At 43.6% G+C, this 21,120-nt stretch overlaps 1 non-coding gene across 1 annotated transcript; it reads right to left on the bottom strand.

The window, feature by feature from the left end:
- Positions 1-8,445: 8,445 nt before the first annotated feature.
- Positions 8,446-8,527, bottom strand: Trnas-gcu. The gene has a single exon. It is a non-coding gene; the product is annotated as a tRNA-Ser (tRNA).
- Positions 8,528-21,120: the final 12,593 nt, after the last annotated feature.

The following is a 21,120-nucleotide window of genomic DNA, read 5'->3' as shown; positions in this document are numbered from 1 at the left end:
CTGCTACCATGTCAACAAAGGTTCCAGCCCGCCACCTGGTCTGTCAGCGGGGCACTATTCACTGCCTCTCTCACCTGGCCTCCGCGATCCCTGCCTTGCTGCTTGTCTCTCTCAAGATATACGCATTTTTTCGTATTTCTCCCACAGGACAATGTGCTGCTAAACTAATGAAGGTAAAATATAAATTGAAGGTTACAACAGTGTTTCACCATTTCCTTAAAGTATAGTCTCGGCATTGTTCATTTTTGTATTCATTTAGTTCTGCGTGGAAGACTTTGTGAGCAGAAATTGTCAGTGAATAATTTGATTTGTTGAACTTTGGTAACTGAGCTGTATCATTTTTATTTACACTCTTTTTCGTGGGCAGGCTTGAGAGAGAGCACTGCACGTTATAGATCCCTCATAATAGTCCTATCATTGTAAAGCTCAACGAGTTATCTGTTCCTACATAATTTACTTTTATCTTAGTACAAATTAAGACACCACAAAAGTAAGTATCCTCCCCACACCAACCACTCCCACTCCCACTATCACCCCCTTTTCCCTCATCACATCTTCTCAAACTCATCTCTTTCCCTTTTCACATCACCACCTGTGTTTCTGTTACCTCACCACCTTTTCTCTCATCTTCCCATCTCTTTCCTATCCAACTCCGCACCCTCAATTCTCCCTTTCCTGTCCTTCGGCGTTTCACTTCCCTCTCATTCCCTCTCCTTTCCCCCGGCGTTTCTCTTCCCTCTCATTCCCTTTCCTCCTCTCCCCAGTGTCTCCCTCGCCACCTCTTCTTTATATCTCCCCCCATTTAGAGTGAATGAGACCGTGAAGGCGAACGAGGCTTAACCAAAAAAATAACCTTGACAAGTAAATAACATCAAGGCTACATACAGTATTTTAAGGATTCTACCCACAACACCCACCAGTCTCTAGTCCCACGAGAGGTGCACATGCCTGGATGATCCGAAAACACCACCTAAGCCCCTCAGAAGACCTTGAAATCCCGGTAGTAGGTCCTCTGTTACTCAGCTACTCACTGTCTCGCACCTCCACCTCCCTTGTGGCTATTTTCCCTTGGCGTGCAGTGGCGTGGAAGCGGATGGTGATTTGAGGTAATGATGGTGATTATAGTGAGCTGGTGGGTGGAATGGTTGAAGCTTAGTAGATAGAAGAGAAGGAGTACTAGTTAGTTCTTTAAGCTCTTATTCCAGTGGTTTGTGGTAGTGGTTAGTGTGGTAAGGTGATGTTGGGCAGAATGAAAGTGGAGGAGATAAGGAACAGCGATGGTGAGTGATCTGGGGGTTGCAAGTTGTCAGTAACAGAGTAAGGCAGTGTGGGCAGGGTGTAGTGGAATGGTGATGGCGTAAAAGTAGTGGTGTAGGATCAAGGTGGGGGAGATAGAAGTAATAGCAATGGTGGTGGTTATGGTGGTAATAGTGTGAGTCTGCATGAACGTTGATGGCGAGGCGGGATTAAGGCTGGAACTAGTGGTGGTGGTGGTGGTGGTGGTGGTGGTGGTGGTGGTGGCGGCGGTGGAGGATTATCTCTAATAGCCACATTATTTCCTAGATGGTAATTGGTGACTGTGAAGATGATTGCGGTAAATAACAGGGACATTTAGGTCTCGTTGGAGGAATGAATGGCGGCAGATGACATGCCGAAATTAACAAATCAGTGTAATTCTTTTAATTAATGTTTGTAATGAAGACGTACTGGTGATGAATATTAGATGATTAATTATGATAGCACCAATAGACGGAAGAAACGACGCGAAAATTGTAGAAACTTAAAGACAAGATAGGTTAGAATGGAATAGTTGAAGGGCCCGTGGGAGGGAAGATGTAAGAAACAGAGGGAGCTGAGAGAAGGAAGGGAGAAAGACTAGAAGGAACGGAGGGAGGGAAGAACGAGGGCAGAGGAGGAAAAGTGGAAGGTAAGAGGGACGGACCACTGGCCAGGAAGGCTGATGAACAGAAGAGATTTGATGTGCTGGCGTACTGGTGAGAGACTGGTGAACGAGATGAGCCAGTAGGCGAGAGGAGAGGAACTACAGAGCTTAAGGTACCGTGGGATAAAACTTTGATTAATTGGATCTGGGAGGCGGTCGCTGGCCAGTGTGAGACGCTGGAGGGAGTGAAGGAGAGCGAGTAACGAGAAATAAAAGTATCTAGAGAAGAAAGGTAAGGGAATATAAATGTCAGGGGAAAATGATACTTCCTTTTCTATTTCTGCTGAAGAGGCAGACGAATGAAAGGGGCTGATGGCGAGAGAGAGAGAGAGAGAGAGAGAGAGAGAGAGAGAGAGAGAGAGAGAGAGAGAGAGAGAGAGAGAGAGAGAGAGAGAGAGAGAGAGAGAGAGAGAGAGAGAGAGAGAGAGAGAGAGAGAGAGAGAGAGAGAGAGAGAGAGAGAGAGAGAGAGAAAGAAAAGAAAAAAAAAAAAAAAAGAAATGAAATGAACAAGAACAAGAACAAGAACAAGAACAAGAACAAGAAGAAGAACAAGAACAAGAACAAGAACAAGAACAAGAACAAGAACAAGAACAAGAACAAGAACAAGAAGAAGAAAAGATGAGAGAGAGAGAGAGAGAGAGAGAGAGAGAGAGACAGGTGGACAGACAGGAGGAACATGAAGACAAGAAAGACGGGTGGCGGTAGTTTAGGTAAAGATTATCCTAAAATGGCTCCTCATTCCAGTGAAGATTTGAGTATACAGTCATGTAGCCTTAAACAGAGCATAATTTCTTTGGAAGTTTGAGACAGACAGACAGACAAACAGACAGACAGACAAAGAGCTCTTAGAACATACGAGAAAATAATCTTGGAAGACGCTAATAGAGTCATAAATTGGGCATCGTCTGTATGTAAATTTTGAAACTGATAGCACGACAAACAGACAATCAGACAAAAAGACAGAACACTATCATTACGACTACATGCTATATTGGTCATAAATTGGCCACCACAGAGGGACAGACAGACAGACAGACGGACCGCTCTTAGCACACACTAATATAGTCTTGTTTTCAGTTTGTAGTCTCTCTCTCTCTCTCTCTCTCTCTCTCTCTCTCTCTCTCTCTCTCTCTCTCACACACACACACACACAAAAGCTTAGTGACATCATAGTTTTCATTCACTTTTGTTCCATGTCCAAAGGTTAAATCGTTGCCTTTTTACGAGAGCACGGCAAAAAGAGGCATAATAATTTCACACACGGCGCACGCTTCAACTTTCATCACAACAATCCTGAAACCGTCATGTTTACTGTCCTAGGGAGAGAGAGAAAAAAAAAACGTTCCTGGAAGCATATTAAGGAAGGAAGTTTTGATGCATGCAAGTCGGTTTTATGTCATGTGTGCTGTACCTCTGCGCGTTTAAATGGTACTTTTCTTTTTGTCCGCTTACGTTCAGAGGGATTCTATTTATGTTAAAGGATCACCGCTATTTTTGAAGACCGGTAAAAAGAAAATAGGAAATAAAGAAAATGGAGGTTGAATTTGTCGTGGTAATAGCAGTAGTAGTGGTGGTGGTGGTGGTGGTGGTGGTGGCTACGGTGGCGTTTCAATAACAGAAGTGGTAATATTGATGACAGCGAACAGACAAACGGACATGAGTCGATGATGGCTGTGTTTGCAATGATGGTGGTGTCAGTAATAGAGGTGACTGGTGTTGCATTATATTACCAGTGTGGTGTGTTGTGGTGTGGTGAAAGTGTTACTGGTATTGTTTGTTACTGTGGTGCATTTATAACAGTAATGGCGGAAATGTGGTGATTGTTATGGCGCTGTATATTGGTAGTGCTTGTACATTGGTGAATTTGTGGCGATAAGGCAGTCGATAAGGCGTGTAGCAATAGAGAAACAGACTGTATCGTGCTATGATCATGTTATTGCATCAGACGTTACTTGTTATATATCTATTAGTACAATGGATCCCTACCAATATACGGTAAAACTTTGAAAAATTTCCAAAATAGCTAAGATAGATTTCAAGGAGCGTGGTAGTCCAAATCACTAGAACCATGAAAACATCCTGAAAAACAAAGAATCTCCACTAAAGCTTGTTAAACATGAAACAAATCGAGATAATGCAATAAAATGATTATAAATAATGACACAGAGTTAACTGCAGTAACACAGATGATGGCTAACAGCAACAAAATAATAATAGTAATCGAAAAAAAAAAGTAACAAGGTTCCGGGGCCCGAACAGATTCAAAAGCTGTCGCCAAAAACACAAAGAATAAAAACATCTTGAAACCAGAGAAAGGAATGAATGACTGAGAATACTTGCATTAAAGAAATAAACTGAATAATGGTGAGAGAAAAAGGAAAGTCTTGTGTAGCGTAGACATGGGAGGTGGGAAAGCATGCAGTTAGCAAGATCATAGAAGCAGTTAGTACAAAGGATAGCGGTGGAAGATAGCTAGAGATGTAATATTGTGACGAGAGAGAGAGAGAGAGAGAGAGAGAGAGAGAGAGAGAGAGAGAGAGAGAGAGAGAGAGAGAGAGAGAGAGAGAGAGAGAGAGAGAGAGAGAGAGAGAGAGAGAGAGAGAGAGAGAGAGAGAGAGAGAGAGAGAGAGAGAGAGAGAGAGAGAGAGAGAGAGAGAGAGAGAGAGAGAGAGAGAGAGAGAGAGAGAGAGAGAGAGAGAGAGAGAGAGAGAGAGAGAGAGAGAGAGAGAGAGAGAGAGAGAGAGAGAGAGAGAGAGAGAGAGAGAGAGAGAGAGAGAGAGAGAGAGAGAGAGAGAGAGAGAGAGAGAGAGAGAGAGAGAGAGAGAGAGAGAGAGAGAGAGAGAGAGAGAGAGAGAGAGAGAGAGAGAGAGAGAGAGAGAGAGAGAGAGAGAGAGAGAGAGAGAGAGAGAGAGAGAGAGAGAGAGAGAGAGAGAGAGAGAGAGAGAGAGAGAGAGAGAGAGAGAGAGAGAGAGAGAGAGAGAGAGAGAGAGAGAGAGAGAGAGAGAGAGAGAGAGAGAGAGAGAGAGAGAGAGAGAGAGAGAGAGAGAGAGAGAGAGAGAGAGAGAGAGAGAGAGAGAGAGAGAGAGAGAGAGAGAGAGAGAGAGAGAGAGAGAGAGAGAGAGAGAGAGAGAGAGAGAGAGAGAGAGAGAGAGAGAGAGAGAGAGAGAGAGAGAGAGAGAGAGAGAGAGAGAGAGAGAGAGAGAGAGAGAGAGAGAGAGAGAGAGAGAGAGAGAGAGAGAGAGAGAGAGAGAGGCTGAAGGCGATTAATTACAGAAGAGGAGTTGATACGATGAAAGGTTTTTGATTCTTCCCTTTCCAAAAGAGCAGTATTAGTAGAACCACAACTCCCTCCCCCACACACACAGGTGAAGCATACAACATACATGGACGGGTAAGGGCCCTACATATACAAGGTGAGAAAAACTGGCGGAGATGACTCAAAATACATAACTGCATAGAAGGTACAGTTAAAGTTGAGACGTTAAATTTTTCAGTCTATATCTCGAAATGAAGTTCAGAAAGGCAGCATTACATAATACGGGCGTTGGTTGGTGGAGTAGGTGACCCAGAGGAGTGGCTAGAAGGGTCAGGTCACTAAGGGGCGGTGGCAGAATGGAGGCGTTGGTGGTCAGGCCGGCACATGACCTGGCAACAGCGGCATCGATCCACACCACGCCACACCACCGGAATGATACCCTGACACGCCGCCCGCTAACTGCATTCTTAAAGCTGCGTTAAGGGAAATGTGGGCTGGTGGTGATGGTGGTGGTGGTGGTGGTGACAAGTGAATTTGTTGTGTGTGTGTGTGTGTGTGTGTGTGTGTGTGTGTGTGTGTGTGTGTGTGTGTGTGTGTGTGTGTGTGTGTGTGTGTGTGTGTGTGTGTGAATATGATTTCCTCTCTCTCTCTCTCTCTCTCTCTCTCTCTCTCTCTCTCTCTCTCTCTCTCTCTCTCTCTCTCACCATTTCTTCTTTTCATATTTTAGTGTTGTTTTATTGCGTTTTTTTTTTTTATGACTGTGTGTCTGTATATTCCAGGAAGACTATTTGTAGCACATGTTAAACCTCGTGTATATGTATTACCTTTGTTCAGATGCCTTGGGTAATGTAATTTCAGTGCTCTTTTTTACGTGTTTACAATATAAGTTTTGCAATGTTTACGTTTTCACAAAATGATTTTAATTTTAAAAGATATCATTATTATTACTTTTTTATTATTTTTTTTCACAAATATGGGATGGAGAACATACTGTGGTGTGTGTGTGTGTGTGTGTGTGTGTGTGTGTGTGTGTGTGTGTGTGTGTGTGTGTGTGTGTGTGTGTGTGTGTGTGTGTGTGTGTGTGTGTGTGTGTGTGTGTGTGTGTGTGTGTGTGTGTGTGTGTGTGTGTGTGTGTGTGTGTGTGTGTGTGTGTGTGTGTGTGTGTGTGTGTGTGTGTGTGTGTGTGTGTGTGTGATGGAGAACATAACTGTGGTGAGTGTGTGTGTGTGTGTGTGTGTGTGTGTGTGTGTGTGTGTGTGTGTGTGTGTGTGTGTGTGTGTGTGGTTGGGTGGGTGGGTGGGTGCGTCAAAAAGTATAGGTAATAAATGGCTGCCTCGTCATCGTGACATGTGTATAACCACGGAATGCAGAGTGTGGCCCATGTTGCGTGGGTGCAGCAAGGGAGAGGGTGGCTGTCACGTGCACCTGTTCCGCTGCAGAGAGGGAGAAAGAAAAAAAAAAGGAGGAACAAAGTAACATAGGTACGACAGACAAATAAAACCCTGTCAGCCTGTGTCAAGGTGCCTTGCATACCAAAGTACACTTTCTCTACACATGGTTATTAGTTTGAGGAAAACTGACAGAACAAAAACTGAAAAGAAAAGGTTATATTTCTCTACGTTTTCTTCCAGTTGTGTCAGCAGGGAAAAGAAAATATAATATACGTTTTGGAGAGAATACAAGATTTTATCATTTTATTTTGATGACAATAAGAACGTTTATAAAACGGAAATGCAGGTGTTGTACGTAAAGAACACACCAAGTTGTTCCAAGGACATGACGAAAGTTTGCGCATCAGCTAAGAAGGATAAATAATAAGAGGAAGTTATAAACGATGAAAATTATGCACGTCCCGGGTGATAAAATATAAGACACGAGCCAGGATTGTTTGTGTGTTAGCAGGAAATGTTCATCATGATTAGAGAGATAAGTAGACAGACAGGTAGATAAACAGGTAGATAGACAGATAAGTACGAAGAGATAAATTACATATAGATAGATAGATGCTAGAGAGAGAGAGAGAGAGAGAGAGAGAGAGAGAGAGAGAGAGAGAGAGAGAGAGAGAGAGAGAGAATGCCGTTGGTGAGGTAATGCCTCACCGTGACTGACAGGACACAGTTCCGCCTGAATACAATTGTGAGGCGCGGGACGCCCAATGGTCGATGGCGGGAATTTATCTTGAAAAATATGAAGGCCAACTTGCAAGCCAACTTTTATAACTTGGCAAACACTTCGCCGTTAACAAATTGTCCCAGTTTGCCACCTCCGAATTTTCAGTTCCATAAACGAAAAATGTCTTTGCCGTGTAAACTTTCTAAACGCAGAGATTAGCTTTTTGTTCTTTTTTCATACTATCTCTTGGCCCCTTTATCTTTCAGATGTTGATGAAGTGAAGTGAGCTTATTAAGATACGTCTTGCGTGGAGCACAACTAATGTCATATGGAGCCTCAATACAAAATAGCATAAAAATACTAGCAATGTTGACAAGAAAAAAGGTATAGTTCAAATTTAAAAGAAACACAATATTAAGAAATTTCAAAACTATAAATAAGACGAGCTGAGATTTGAATATGCCAATGTCAGGTGAGAACTGCGTATGACCTTTTCCCAATAAAGTCACTATAGAGAATGATAACCAGCAACGATTTACGCAACAAACACAACACAATATGAACCTTCTGGCTGCTACAATTTCTCTCAGGATGATCTAAAAGTCTCGTTTAACTTAAGATGAGAATTTTGAAAGATTACACTCATCATCGAATATCTAGGAACTCTTTTAGTAACTTTTTATATTGAATTGCATTGACCCTTTTCTCCCCTGCTCATTATTGTGTTTTTTTCCATTGAGACATCGATATTACTTTACTTGTTGCTTTGGTACCGTCTACGAAATATCTTATTCTACAAATTATTTCTTTATCATTTAATACATATCATAAAAATAATAGAAATTGCCCAAACACAAAGTCTTGAGTTACGCAACAACTTAAATTATGGCAGTCTGATTTTTTTATTTTTTATTTTTTTTATTTATTGCAACAAGTTGTCTTCTGTCTGAGTGTCTTCCAACCATACCAGAGTTAAAGGTTATTGAGAAAGCGGATGGCGACAAGTTCTAGTGGCAGGAAACAAAACCGTGGGATGTGTGGGGCATGCATCGATGTATCACATACTGCCTTCCGCGTGTGAAGAGTGATAGCACTGTTTCATTCACGGAGCACTTGGTGAAAGAAAACATAATTCGACGAGGATGGGATTCGAACCCACGCAGGGAGACCCTATTGGATTAGCAGTCCAACGCCTTAACCACTCGGCCACCTCGCCTTGATGATGATGGTGGTGATGGTGATAATGATGATGGAGGAGGAGGAGGAGGAGGAGGAGGAGGAGGAGGAGGAGGAGGAGGAGGAGGAGGAGGAGGAGGACGAAGACGAAGACGAAGACGAGGACGAGAGCGAGGGCGAGGACGATGAGGAGGACGAGGAGGAGAACGATGAAGACGAGGACGATGAGGACGAGGAGGAGGACGAGGAAGAGAAACAGAAGAAGAAGAAGAAGAAGAAGAAGACGAAGAAGAAGAAGAAGACGAAGACGAAGACGAAGACGAAGACGAAGACGAAGACCAAGACGAAGACCAAGACCAAGACCAAGACCAAGACCAAGACCAAGACCAAGAAGAAGAAGAAGAAGAAGAAGAAGAAGAAGAAGAAGAAGAAGAAATATAAAAATAAACCAAGAGGAAGAAGAACAAGAAGAAAAAGAAGAAACCAAGAAGAAACAAAATGAAAGAAAAAAAGAAAGAATAAGGGAAAAGGAAGAAGAGGATTATGAGGAGAATGAAAAAGAGATAAAGAGAAGGAGAGAAAAAGAAAAGGAAAAGGATATAAGGCAGCAAAATGAAATGCAACAGAGAGGGCAGACACCATGACGTGTGTGTGATAGATACAGACAGCCGGGCGGCCTGCCACTTAGAGGGATGAGGGGCTGAATGTGGGAAAGGGTAAAAAGGAGTATGAGAGAAGCGAACCAGACCACTGTTATTGACAAGCTACCGATGGCGAACATGACAGCGTGGACTGTCCCAGTTTCTAAAAGCACAGATACATTTCTCGTGTGGCGGCAGCAACAAGGCTTGGCTGGAAGAATGCTGTCGCCGTATTTCCTGCATGTGGTACAGGGTTATTTAAAGGCACACAGCAGAGAACTCGAAACACCGTATTCTGTCTCTCTTTTCACTACAATGAATGAGGTGGATAGATGGAAACAGACAAGTAGTCTCACACAGGGACTGCCACGTGTACGCCTGATGGCTTCTTACTACCTTCCTTATTTTCTAATGTTCTTATGTTCTTAGTAAGCCTCATGTCTTGCCTAGATTTCAACCTAGTATATAGATGGAGTGATAGAAATATAAAGATATATACTGTAGATATAGAGTGATTCAAATAGAAAAGATATATAGATAGTGTGACAGATAAATAGATTGAGATCAAGATATATCTGGAGATTGAACGATACGATTGACATACGTAAACCTTTATAAATTTTATGTGTTGGCGATTGGCTAAGGACAACAAGAACTAAGACTATTGCTTCATTTAACTTAACTAAAAAAAAAAAATGCTCTGCCTTTATAACAAATCAGAATTCCAGGAAGGAGAAAAAAATAGGAAAAAAAATAAGAAAGTTTCAGTGTTCCAAAAGTCTGTCGGTAAAAAATTAAAGAAAGAAGACAGCCAACGCTGGTGTTGGCAGTGCAGACAGAACATGCGTGGGAGTTCAGGGGAGTTTTGTACGAGGACACGGGAGATGACGAGGCTTGTAATTAGCACGTGGCTCAGAATTGTGGGGAAAGGAAAAATGTTCTAATGAGCAAGAATTCTTAAATATACCTGTCTTCTAATCACCTGTATAATGAATAACATGAGAGTTATAAGGATGATGCCCAAGGTCTCCACAGGCACACGCAGGCATTGGTGATAGAAAGTCATCGTAACTGATTTCCATAAAAACGATCTCAAAATCATCGTAACAGACACCGATAAAAAAAAAAAATTTCCCTGACACATGACGAGGATGGCGTGCCTAACATATTTCTTAAAACTGGCTGACCTTTTACGCCCACAACACGTCTTCCCCACCACGTCCCCACACCTTTCCTCTGTTCCCTGCCACCCGCCACTAGGAAAGACACGCTGCGAGTTTGTAACCCACACAACGTTGACATCATTTCACTCCCGACAAATAAAAGTCTTTCTGGAGATTCTTTTGCGCGATTTTTTCTTTTCCCATAATTTTTTTCTTTACTTTTCCTAACTCTCGAGATCCGTTCTATTTTTACTCCTTTCTCTGGTAATAAATCTGAGCGGGCTAGGGAGCCATTGGACGCTTGCCCGGACTCGCGAGCCAGAATCCAGCTTCGTGCTCGGCCCTGAATCGTCTCGCTCCCTTGACTCCAAAAATTAAATGTCAAACATGCAGGGAAAGAGAGAGGGAGTGGGAGGCCTTGACCCTCCATGGCGAGGCTTGCTATCGGCAGCCCCAAGTGGCGCCCTGCTCACCGCCTCCCCTCCCTCGTCTTTATGTTAATCGGTAATAACACACACACAAACAAACACACACACACAGAGAGAGAGAGAGAGAGAGAGAGAGAGAGAGAGAGAGAGAGAGAGAGAGAGAGAGAGAGAGAGAGAGAGAGAGAGAGAGAGAGAGAGAGAGAGAGAGAGAGAGAGAGAGAGAGAGAGAGAGAGAGAGAGAGAGAGAGAGAGGACTGGTATGGAACTATTTAATGGGCTCTCATCTCTCTCTCTCTCTCTCTCTCTCTCTCTCTTTTTTTTTTTTTTTTTTTTTTTTTATTTAAACATAATTTATACAGAAGAACATGTACCCAAAGGCGCACTGTCGTGTGCTACCTATTCTAAGGGTACTACAATCTATTTCTCTACAATATTTACAAGACTTAAAAATAGATAATATACAAGATGGAGCACTGTTCTTTTCACTTCACTAGCACTATTCACGCACTGCACTACACTGAGTGTCACGTCACAAAGAGTGTCAGAGGAGTTGGCAGTGTCTGTCTCCACTTATGTGCCATCAGTTTGACACTGTGTGTGTTCATCTCCTGGACGTGAGGCACCGCGGCCGTGAACAAGTTCCACATCCTGGAGACGCGTCCTGCGAAGGTGCGTTGATGCTGACACCCGTGGGATCGCGGCACCTCTACGGCGTCACCACCATTGAGCACCGTTCTCGTGCTCCGTGCGGTGACTCTCAGAGGATGACGCAGCCCTGCCAGATGTGGCACTCTTTGCACCTGTGCCTTATGGAACACTACGATTGCCGCCACATCTCTGCGGTGTTCCAGTGAATCAAGAGGACGCTCAGGCTCTGGGTGAGGTGGTATTGCAGCATCTACTAGCCGTATGGCGCGGCGTTGGATGCTGTCCAGTCTCCTTCTGTGTGTGGCGGCACAGGACATCCAGGAGAGAGCTGCGTACTCAAGGTGGGGCCGCACCTGTGCCTTGTACAGCAGCAGTCTCCCTTCCTGTCGAGGAAACTGGCGATCCTTCTGAGAGCGGAGATCCTGTGAGAGGCTTTCTTGGCAATGGATTTGACATGGCTGTCAAACCTCAGCCCTCGATCCACCTCCACTCCAAGTATCTTGACGTCATCTTGGAGTGGGAGAGCAGCAGCGCCAAAAGACAACTTTCCTGCCATTGCTGCCATGGCGGCTGGGGACCGAGAGACAACCATTGCCTGTGTCTTCTCCGGCGCGAATGTCACTTGCCAGCGAGCACCCCACTCCTCTATCACTCGTAGCTGCTGATTGATGGCCTCAGCAGCCCGCCCACTGTCCTGGCGTGGATAGGTATAGGAGAGGGTGCAGTCATCAGCATAGGCCTTGACTCCTGGCAGTAGCTGGAGAAGATCATCCACGTAGATATTCCACAGGAGTGGGCCAAGAATTGAACCCTGTGGCACTGATGCCTCCACAGGCAGGGACTCAGATGTTTGCCCGTTGACAACCACCTTGAGGCTTCTGTCCTGCAGGTAATTTCCCAGGAGTCGTAGCAAGCCACCCTGGATGCCTTTAGCACGAAGCTTTTCCAGTAATCCGTTGTGCCATACTTTATCAAAAGCTCCAGCTATGTCCAAAGCAACCACTATAGTGTCCTTGCCGTCGTCGAGGGCGTCCTGCCACTGCCTGGTGAGAAGCATCATTAGGTCGGAGGTTGACCTTCCAGGTCTGAACCCAAACTGTTGGTCTGAGAGGAGGGCATTGTCCTTGAGATGGCTACACACCACCTCTGCCACGACCCTCTCAAACACTTTACCCACCACTGACAACAGGGATATGGGTCTGTAGTTTTTTGGGTCCGTCCTGGAGCTTTTTTGTGTACGGAACTACTCGAGCCTCCTTCCACACTGAAGGCCAGACGTTTTCCCGTACACAAGTTGTGAAGACTTGGGTGAGAGGGGCAGCCAGTTCCTGGGAGCATCGCTTCAGCAGGTGCGGGCTGATGTCATCAGGGCCGGTAGCTTTCTGTGTGTCCAGCCCCGCAATAATCGCTTCACCTGCTGATGCGTCACCTCCACCATGGTGACAGTCTTCTCACATTGCTGGACCAGCTGAGGCGGTGGCTGCTGTGGATTCCCCACCTTCATTTTTCCAGCAAACAAGGAAGCCAGCAACTGTGCCCTCTCCTTACTGCTGGTGGCGACAGTACCGTCCTGCTTGCTGAGGGAGGGATGGATTCTTGGTGGCCAGTTCCTGTTTGTCCTTAACAAGGACCACCAAGTTTTGTTTCCTACGCCAGTGCCACACAGTTTCCGGCGCAGGCTTTCCTCCCACTTTTTTAAGGCCCACTTGCTGGTTACCACCATCCTCCTGCATGCAGCCCTATGCAAGTCCTTGTTGCGCCGAGTCGGGTTCCTCTTGTAGCGGAGCCAGGCAGCATACTTTGCCTCAGCAGCAACACGGCAACGGTAGCCAAACCATGGCTGATCCGTCGGTCTGGTGGTGTATTCCCTGTGTGGGACGTGGCGTCTCTGGAGGGCGAGAAGGTGAGAGGTGAGTGCAAGTGCTTCACTCTCTGCTCCTCCCTGTAGCAGAGTGGCCCATGGGGTGTGGGTCAGGTCGCGGCGCAGGGAAGCCCAGTCTGCTTTGTTCCACAGCCAGATGGTGCGGGTGGTGGCCTCGTCCCGAGCCACGCCCACTTCCAGCTGTGTCAGTACAGCGTGATGATCAGAGCTGCCCACGAGCCCCAGCTGATGACACTGAAGCTTGTCCTCCTGGTAGTCTGAGATGACAGGGTCTAATGTCCCTCCTCGTTCATGTGTGGGGAAGGTGACATGATCTGTCAGACCCTGCACCTCCAGGAGATTCTCGTAGGCGTCTCTTTCCAGGTGGTGATTGAGATCCCCCACAATCAGCACGTGGCTGCAGCTGTGTGCCATCATCTCTCTCTCTCTCTCTCTCTCTCTCTCTCTCTCTCTCTCTCTCTCTCTCTCTCTCTCTCTCTCTCTCTCTCTCTCTCTCTCTCTCTCTCTCTCTCTCTCTCTCTCTCTCTCTCTCTCTCTCTCTCTCTCTCTCTCTCTCTCTCTCTCTCTGCCCTCTCCCGTCCGCTGCCTTCTCCCGTCCTTATCTTCAGAATGCGTCAGGCGTGCTTTATTTGTCCCGCGCACGACTAAAGCTGGAAACAACAAACTGCGGACGAAATTGCTGTAAAGACTTAAATGATCCGAAGAAAAACTGCTGGGTCATTACGGGTCTCATTACAAAAACAGTCTCTTTACTCTTACGCTGAAAACTATCTAGCATTTTCAACTTCGCTTTCTAGGTCACTTGTTAAACGTTCAACTCACGAAGAGATGCTACTAAAACTCCAGCCTTTTTTTTTAATTCCAGAAGAACACACGCAAGCTTTAAATTGTGACTCAAACACTGAATACCTACGAAATTATATATGCACCAGTTTCACACTCACTCCTTCTTTTGCTAGCTAACCAACAAAAGTACTTTAGCCGTGATCAGGTTCCGCAATCTTTTGGCTGCTACTTTGCGTTTGGTAGCGTACCAAAAAACGGAACTGGTAAGGCAATAATGCAACAAAGAAAATTCCACTGTCTTTTTGTAAACTATCCAACCCAAACGCTTTCCATGTTGGTCAGCTGCACAACAAATAGGAGACTATCTAGCCAATAGACCTATGAGACGAAGAGATGAAGAAAAGACAGTAATTCTACAATCTTTCATGTAATATCCAATCACTAAGACTAAACGAAGGACTTCCTCATCCTTAACTGGAAATCACATCTCCACTCTTACTAAATTGGCTTCCATGATGGCGGGCGTACTGTGCTGTGCCCGTTAATCTTTTCTCCTACACGTGGACCCAGTATCGCTTTCGTACCCTTTTCGTGTGTGTGTGTGTGTGTGTGTGTGTGTGTGTGTGTGTGTGTGTGTGTGTGTGTGTGTGTGTGTGTGTGTGTGTGTGTGTGTGTGTGTGTGCGTGCGTGCGTGCGAGCTTCGTTTACTCATCTGGTCTATAAAAGAGTGCAGTCAAGAACTACTCATCAACGCCTCACCCTTCCTCTAACTGACTGCCTTTAATCTATCACATTCCGTGGCGCTGTTGCATCTCTTGTTGTCTTTACTTGTTGCTTCTACAATTCTTTTTTAATGCTTCAATTTTTCCATACATAAGATCATCAATGGACGGGGAAAAAAATATGAAGGAAAGCTCGCTATGTTACTTCTCATCAACACACACACACACACAAAAAAAATAGATAAATAAATATAAAGAAATTAAACGTAAACCAATTTAGTTATAGAAATGTTCCGATATTTGCTATACTTCTTTGGAATACTTTAAGGCTTAGGAATGAAAAGACGAGAACGAAAGAAACAGGTGGAGAATTGAAGAGTTTACAGTGACTGCAGGTTTTCCCCTCCTACCGCCTCAGTGCACGACGCTTTCTACATCAATCACAAGTCAGTTTGCTGTTCATCCCTTCATGTCTCTCACCGGCAAACTGAAATACGTACACTGCCTTTAACTTGTATTTGACATTCCAGTGATCCTGCACTCCTTTACCAGACAAGAATAGAAATACCTTGGCAGCAAAACTGGCCGTGCTCTTTTGAAATGCCTAGACTGTCCCTCTTTCTAGGCCGGGGCAATCAACGGAGCTTTTCTCGGGTGTTTGTAGACCTCGCTCAATATCCTCTCATGGTAGAAAAAGAAGACAAAATAATAAAAAGCGAAAAATGCACTCTAAACGGGCAATTTTAAAGAGAGAGAGAGAGAGAGAGAGAGAGAGAGAGAGAGAGAGAGAGAGAGAGAGAGAGAGAGAGAGAGAGAGAGAGAGAGAGAGAGAGAGTTAACTTTGGAGTGGCGGCAATCTTTTTATTGGTAACCTCATTCTGTCAAGGGTTACCTGGCGCATTGCCATGAGGGAGCAACGAGCGGCGCACCAGTCACCAGAGAAACAGCAAACGCCAACTCTTGAGGACACCAGTGGGTTAGGGCGGCAGTTCTCACGTGAGCTGGTTGGGCTACAGAATAAGAACACTGCATTAAATCTGCCTTGGTGTTGTTCGTCAGATGAAAGACACTTGACCTTATAATTTTGGATCATTCTCTTGGATTACTCTTTAAAGGACAGCGTGGTGTACTCTCTCTGACTTTTGTTGCCCTAGAGCCTAGACTGACGCCCGTCTTACATAATAAAAGAGATTGTGGAAATAACCTCAGCTTACAAGTTCGTATAGACACTTTATTTTTGGGCAGAATATGACTTCTTTCTTTTTTTTTAATAATTATATACTCAACGAATAGATCAGACTCAACGAATAGATCAGCAGTGAAATTAATGAAATGAATTAATATAATCCTAATCAAACATAACTTAACCTCACCTTGAGTTGTAATCGATAATGTTATTTCAGTTTGACCTCCAGGAAGAAGAAGAAGAAGAAGAAGAAGAAGAAGAAGAAGAAGAAGAAGGAAGAAGGAAGAAGGAAGAAGGAAGAAGAAGAAGAAAACAACGTCCAATGTACAGGCTACAAGCTTTGTCTGTCCCCTCCTCGCCTTAAGGAACAGAGTGGCTTGTCTCCTCAGCAGCTGGTGTATAAAAGATAAAGGTTTACATTTTAAAAGCTACATTATTTTCATATAAAGGCGCTTCCTTGCAACACTGATACCATTACTATGAACTTTATACATGTGGCTGCTTTTCCTCTCTTCTTATAGGCAAAACTATATAGCTCGTGTTACAAGTTTCATCCTGATCACAATGCTTTACGTGTCCAGTAAAGAGGAATAAAGTGCCGTGAGATCTTGGAAAGCGTGTCGTAATTAAATGAAGGACAGAATTTCCTGCAGATCATGCGTGTGGCGTGAGGAAAGTTAGGTGCGTGGGATGACAGCGGAAGAAGATGAAGAGGTAGAGGAAAAAAAGATAAAATAAGTTAAAGATGATTACCTCTGACGCTGACATATGAAGGTCGTTAATATTTTCGCTTTCCGGCAAGATAACCATTAGGCCAAACATTCCGCGCAGCACAAGTCGCCTTCCCTCCCTTCTCACCACTCGATTCGTATGTAAAAATCGAAGAAGTACAAAAATATGGGTCGACCTATCATTTTCTGGAGAGATATGAAAGTGGTTTATGAAACTGACAAACGCTCGTCTGAGGTATTGCATCAACACTCTCTCCCTTCCATCTACACTGCAGATGTCGTTAACTCCCACAGTCTACGGTGACCTTTTCCTGGAACTTCCTGAATCTTTGCCTCGACTCCCCTCCCTCCTATCCTTCGCTGCTCCGTTTCAAAGGACATTTTACAACTTATTTCCTGCACTCACAAATCAATATACAACGAAAGAATCAAACAGCAAAATATATTGTCCGTAACGAGATTGTTAGGGAGATATATCATAAGTCAAAGATCTATTTATTTATTCTTTTTTTTTTTTTTTTTTTTGGAAGGTTGGGGAAGGGTGGCAGTAAGCTAAAGTAACAATAGGAGGAAGACTTAACAACCACACGCCAAAAAAGAGAAGTGAACAAAGGGAGAAATGGCGTCTTAGTGGCAGCGACTCGACTCCTTTCTTGAAATGACCTGTTGCGGACTCAAACGTCAGGTACCTCGTCCCCCGCGCCTCAACACACGCAACAGATGGGCCGTCCCTCCCCTCACGCACGGCGCCCCGCATTGAGCCACACACTCCCACACTCCACTGGTTCGGCTTGAGTGTCGAAAGTGAATCAAACTGCCAAAGATTCCTCGGCTTCAGTTTTCATTTCTATACCTGCCGTTAGATCCTGCCCTTCATTCCCTTCCCTTATTCCCGCTTCCTATGTATTCAAGATTTTTCTTGTTTTCTTTTCAGTACATTTTACCGTTCTCCCTATTCCCCCTCTCCTTAGTTTTCTTCCTCTTTTTTTTCTTCCAATATCTTCTACGTTCCTCTCTTCCCCCTTCACGATTCTTTTTTCCTCCTTTCTTTTTCCAGTATTTTTTACTCTCCTCCCTATTATACCTCCCTTTACCTATTTTTTTTTTCTCTTTTACTGCTAGTGCCCAATATCTTCCCAACCTTCCCCTTTATCTTTACCTTTTACCTTCATTTCTTTAACACATTTCTTTCCGGTGCCTCTTAGCTCTCTCTACTTTCCCCTTCTTTGTTTCACTCAATTTTTCTTCCTATACTTTTTACATTTCCCTTTAGTCTTCGCAAGTTTCGTCTTTTAAATTTCTTACCCTATTCTTTTACTACACCGTTCCCTTCATCCTGTATTTTTCTCTTCTTTCCTTCTTTCCTTCTACATTCTCTCAATCGATGTTTCCTCAGAATTCCTCCTTTCTTGTATGTCACTCTCTCTGGAATGTAAATCTGGTTGGTTTCCGCGGCGTGGAAGAGAAAATCTTATTGATCGTCTGAGCTGCCAATGCCATATTCATGATGCGTCCCGGTGACTGAGGCGGCGAGGATTTCTTGAGTTTGTTCCCATAATAAAAAGATCCACTAAAGATCGCCACAAGTTCAAGGAAGGTCGTGAATGAGGCGGTAACTTCCTCCTAAAGTTTCTCTCTCAGTTAAATCTGCTTATTTTGATTAAAAACGTTAGAATATTACTAGCAGTGACAATCAGTTCTTCATAACATACGTAAGCTCCCAATGTCCTCAGAATATTAATCTGCAGTTCACCTTAGCGACTTGTTGATCTTGCCCCTTCACCGCACTCCTTCAGCGTCTGCCGGCAAGAAGACCGTAACGCCAGCCAATCAGATAAAATTTTCGCAAATGGCAAGACTCCTAAGGTTTAAGTAGCTTTTTTTACCACTACAATCAAACAATACATTAAATCAAAATCATATATATGTCGGATGCCCACATCATAATTGAAATATGAAGATACAAGAAATAAGAAAAACATGGATGTATGATAGTTTGCCAGTACGTTGTGTGTTGTCGCACACAGCCATAAAAGGGATTAATTAGAAGGGACAGGAGGGTCAAAAGGAAACAGTTAATGACCCAGGCCAGGCCAGGTTAGGTAAACATCTTGTGTTGTTGTTGTCGTTCTTAGATGTTGTTGATACCACACACGTGGGGGTCACGTGAACTTGTACTTGATTGGTGAACGGTAAGTACATTTGAGGGGCGTGTTGTGTAGGTCAAGACACGCCCCCATAAATTCTTGAAGGAAAATTGTAGAGGATCGGGGCAGAGAGGGAAGAGAGAGAGAGACGAGAGAGAAAGCAGAGGACCTCCACTGCTCTGAGCGGGCCGCCCTTGGCTGCATAGCTGAGGGCGGCATGAACGTTTTGTATTTCATATAAACAGTAAGTGGAGCTACAAGTTGCAATGCAGTCTTTTTGAGGTATATTAGAATGGAAGAGGAATCATGATAGGAGGTTTAGGTATTATTTTAGTATGTGTTTATGTGTATGTACTTGGTTCATAATGACCTCATTATATATTTGCATTTTCATTTATGAGTAAAGGATCTTGTATACAGCTACGTACGTGTGTGCATGTGTGTTGCTCTGACGAATAAGTTATATAACATATTTATTTGTGTGTATTCGTGTACGAATTTAACGTAGTTCTTGTGTATGAGTACCAAGAGAAAGTGATTCGTTGAGTAGTTACATGTGTGGAAATATCATGATTTGTCATTATATTCGGTGATGTGCTACGCTGTCGTTTTCGCCAACGGAGTAAGATAATATATTTAGTGGTGTGTTACACTGGTTGCTTGTATTCATGTACCAAGTAAAGGTCATTCTTATATATAGGTAACTGGTTGAAAGGGGGAATGTTGTAATTACTGCACATGAGATTTACAGATAAAATAAAGTACGATGTTCAAAATATTGAAAGATAAAGAGATAAAGTTTGAATTATTGTATGAGACAATTATGTATGTTTAGTGACGAGTTATGTTGTTGCATTCATATATGAGATTAAAGTAATTCTGATATGGTTGTAAGAGAAATTGTAATGAATTGCAGTATAAGACGACAGAGGTTGTGATTGTTAATTGTCGGCGCCGTATCAAATATCTTATGGATATTATTTTTGTTAATTTAAGGTACAAAAAACCTCTGACTGTTTGTAACCAGTAGCTAGAGAATTTGTGCAACGTCGTGCAACAGCTCGGAACACGACATATAAAAAAAAAAAATCGGTATCTGTTCACTATACAGAGTCCTATATAGCTTGTAGAGTCCCAAACATTATGTGAATGCTTGTGATGTGGCGTTTATATTCCCATGATCCAGTAGTTATACAATGATAATTTAATAGCAATAATAACGATAACAATAACAACAACAACAATAATAATAATAATAATAATAATAATAATACATTAAAGGTCATAAGATTCGTGTGAAATGTGAAATACGTATGATGGGAACAGCACATTCTAAATGATGGCGCGTCTTTCTTTACTTGAATCATGTTCACGAGGCCATTCTGACAACAGGGAAGAGAGATTCGCTTTCGTACTTGCCTCGCGTGGGTCAGGCGGGTGATGTCACGATGACTGGCGAGAGGCGTACCACTGCCGCCACTCATCCAGATTTGCATGTGCGTTGGCCTTGAAGCTGCCCACTTTGAATACCGTTAGTCTTACATCATAACAGGAAGAGATTCAACAAATATATTATTTCAAGTGAAAAACAAGCAAGATAAAAGTTACATGTGATCCGGCAACTCTCGTTTCCCTATACCAAGTGGCGTTACTGAACTACGTTAGCAGGGAAAGGCTCAGATATTACTAGGCACCAGGAATGTCCACAACACTCTCATCACTTAGACAACATACTTGCTGTGTCGCTGAAAACAAACTTCCAGAACTTCGGCAGCTCTACTTCATCTTGACGGCAAATAATTGTTCAGGAAAGCACACACAACCTGACAACACGCCTTCATCGCACAACACTTATGCTGACACTGGTCCCCGTCTGACACATCTCCTCAGTTCCAGATCAGTGTCTCGAAGCCGTTCGGTAAAGATCGAAGCTTCAGAGTGTACTATATGAGGCCCCACCCGCGAGAGGGGCATAACCCTCACGACCCTACTTTCGAGAAAATCGCGTTCAAAGTTTTTCAATTCTCACGGCAATGAAAACGGCCACAATGGCCACAATGTATAATCATTATATATGAAATGAAAGGTCTGGTCTAGCTTTTTCTCGCTATATGATTTTTATTACATAATAATAATTTTATGCCCCCGCCAGCACATTTTGTTTACCCCGAATACCTAATAAAATACTATTCCCTTTATTGTATTACTGATTGTAAGCATTCTATGGTGGATTATCATCCTTTATACTGGCTTGGGACAGTTAAGCTCATCATTAGGAACTCCTTTTTGTTCCATATAA

Source organism: Portunus trituberculatus, chromosome 48, assembly GCF_017591435.1.
Source record: "Portunus trituberculatus isolate SZX2019 chromosome 48, ASM1759143v1, whole genome shotgun sequence".
NCBI lineage: Eukaryota > Metazoa > Arthropoda > Malacostraca > Decapoda > Portunidae > Portunus > Portunus trituberculatus.
The sequence above is the reverse complement of the archived record's forward strand: the minus strand, read 5'-3'. Positions and strand labels throughout refer to the sequence as shown.